Source organism: Zalophus californianus, chromosome 9 (genome assembly GCF_009762305.2).
Source record: "Zalophus californianus isolate mZalCal1 chromosome 9, mZalCal1.pri.v2, whole genome shotgun sequence".
Classification (NCBI taxonomy): domain Eukaryota; kingdom Metazoa; phylum Chordata; class Mammalia; order Carnivora; family Otariidae; genus Zalophus; species Zalophus californianus.
Genome location: NC_045603.1, coordinates 17,037,895 through 17,041,012, shown reverse-complemented (window position 1 = coordinate 17,041,012; position 3,118 = coordinate 17,037,895). Strand labels below are relative to the sequence as shown.

General features: G+C 42.5%; 1 pseudogene; it reads left to right on the top strand.

Annotated features, from left to right (window-relative positions):
- The first annotated feature begins 1,309 nt into the window (after window positions 1-1,309).
- Window positions 1,310-1,730, top strand: LOC113922745 (annotated as a pseudogene).
- The last annotated feature ends 1,388 nt before the right edge of the window (window positions 1,731-3,118 follow it).

Genomic DNA, 3,118 nt, shown 5'->3' with positions numbered 1-3,118 from the left:
AAATATTCTCAGCTGCCCTGAATAAAATTGGGCTTCCTCTAGTGAGGACCAGGGTGGGGGTCAATGTCTGTGAAACAACTTCCATCTGTCAAAGCGTGATTAGATGGTTAGAGTAACCTGGTTGGAGAAGTTGATAACTGGAACGTACCCAACTGACCAGCTGAGGCCTGAGGAGAGGTGTTAGTTCAGGGAGACATCCATGGCTGGGAGGCCCACTGAGAATTACTGATCAGCCCTCTGGGGCAAGGCTGTGGTCTAGCCTGGCCTGACCCTGAAAATAACACTTGGAGATACCCAAAGCAAAGGACCTTGATTCTTTGCTTCCCGGGAAAGCCTATAAAGAATGTTCCTGCACTGGGCGCCTGAGTAGCTCAGTCGTTAAGCGTCTGCCTTAGGCTCAGGTCATGATCCCGGGGTCCTGGGTTCGAGCCCCGCCTCGGGCTCCCCGCTCAGCGGGAGGCCTGCTTCTCCCTCTCCCACTCCCCCTGCTTGTGTTCCCTCTCTATGTCTCTCTCTGTCAAATAAATGAATAAAATCTTTAAAAAAAATGTTCTTGCATTAAATGACAGAAGCAACTGGATAGCTAGGAAGTAACATGGAGAGTTTCCATAAAGGCCTGATCCCTGTGTTAATTTATAGTATCACAAAAATTCAGAGAAGAGACCTCAGAGATCATTGTAATGTAATCCTTTGTTCAACAGGGAGAAAATGAAAGCAGATTAAGGTGGTGTGACTTCCTCAAAATAACCCAGACAGCACCAGACCTCAGCCTATAGAATCTAAGTACTTTGTTCAAAATTATCTTCTCTGTACTGGGTCTCCTATGGGGAGCAGCAAAATCACTTGGGGCACTGGCTAAAATTGAGATTCCTGGGCCCAGTACCTAACTTTCTGAGTCCATATTTCCAGATTCGACCCTGGCAATCTGCATGCTGACCTGGCCTTGCATGTTGCTCTGATGGAGGACCCAAGCTGAGAATCACGTGTGTCTTCCTGAATTCCAACCTGCAGGACTTTCTGTCCTGAGATTTGGTCTACATGCCTGTTGAGTTGCTTTCATCTATAAATGGCTAATGGCAGGGTGTTGGGCCAAGACAATGTCATGGAGGAGGATGAGAAAGAGGAAAAATGTGTGAGAGCTAGTATCCCAAAGTGATAATCTAAGCAGTAGGAGATTCTTGCTTTTGGGCTAGTGGCAGTGGAATATTAGTACCGAGGAATGCTGAAGAATGTTACATTTGGGGCTGATGCAGCTTATTTCATTACGACCTGAATCAGAATGGTTTTTAGCCCCCTGACCGGTGCCTTCATGGGTCGCATGCACGCACCCGGGGAGGGCCTGCCGCCGTGGGCTCTACCTTACCACCATTTGATGACATGAAGAAGCAGATCTACAAATTGGCCAAGAAGGGCCTGACTCCCTCACAAACTGGTGTGATTCTGAGAGACTCACATGGTGTGGCACAAGTATGTTCTGTGACAGGCAATCAAATCTTGAGGATTCTTAAGTCCAAAAGACTTGCTCCCTCTCTTCCTGAGGATCTCCTACCATTGGATTAAGAAAGTTGTTGCTGTTTGAAAGCATCTCGAGAGGAACAGAGAGGATGCTAAATCTGACTGATGCTGATCGAGAGCTGTATTAGCCGTTGACTTGATATTATAAGACCAAAGTAGTCCTCCCCTCCAACTGGAAATACAAGTCATCCACAGCCTCTGCCCTGGTTGCATAAATTTGTCTATGTCCTCAAGCAATAAAGTCATTAAGTCTAACTAGAAAAAAAAAAAGACCTATATTGAAGTGATTACAATTCTTAACCATAACACTCAATATGTTGGCCACTGACAATCAGACTTTCCCAGGAGGGAACCAAAGCAGTAAAAAGTTTAGCTTGACTTACAGATCTTTTCCCTGAAAGAAGTGAGATGAAGTATTCTGTGCACGGGCCATATAAGACGGTGAGTAAGAATTTAGTTTCTCAGTCTGTCTTCCCTGTAAAAGCAGTCATAAGACTTTTTTCTTGTGGAGCTATAATGTTTCCACTCCAATTTCAATGTGAGTTGTTTATTCCCTCATCATTTATTCTCCATTATTACTTTCTGGGTAGCTAAATGCTAGCAGGTGTCAACATTGCTTGGAGGTCTGGTATTTACGGGATAATTGGAAGAACTTGCATCTTGAGGGAACGCCCAGTTCCTTTAATGAGAAATTAAACTAATGGACTTTTATCTCATTTGCCTGGTGCAATGGTCCCTGAAACTGTTGATGATCAGAATGCTCTGGAAAGCTTTTAATATATTTTCACTGTTGATTAATTAATTTCAAATTTAATAGTTGTTCATGCTATTGGTTAGTGTGATAATAATTGGAAAAAGTGTGCTGAAGGGTAAAAGTGGAAAGTAAATCCCCTCTTCCACTTTGCACTTCCTAGAATAACCCCACCGTTCGCATATTTTGTGTATTGTCTTCCAAATCCCTTTGTACATAGTACAATCATATGAATGTTTATATCTATTTTTCTCAAATGTGATCATTTTTGTACCTACTGCTCCATCCCTTGCTTTTCCTGGCTGCAGTCTCTTGGACACCTTTGTATGTAGCAAGTGCAACTATACTTCGGTCCTTCAAAAGGACCTGTTTTCCATTAAAATGACTGATTCATTGGATCAGGTGAAGCCCAGAGATTTGTGCTTTTTAAAGAAGCTCCTCCATTATTTCTGATGTAAGCTAGTCCCTGAACTCGCATTTAGAAACCACTGTCTTAGCTCATGTGGCAAAACATGGTTTTGTGGCAAACATTTCCATGTTTGGCTGAAACTTTTCTTCATTAGGATTAGAAACTGTGTTTTCCTTCCCACTGCCTGATAAGAATCAGAAATAAACAATTGCCCACAAAGATTTTTTTTTTAAGATGATAAAATTCTCCTATATGCACAAGGCAGGAAAGTTTCCTTGGCAACTGGTGGCAAGTATGGTAGATAAGAGGTGAAATTTATCATATGAATAAGGCAACATTTCTACTGGGAGAGTGTCAGAAAGAAGTCACCTAAACATGCAGAGCCCAGAATAAACACCTGATGTATATAGATAAAGAGATGAATAATGGCAACATTGTTAAAA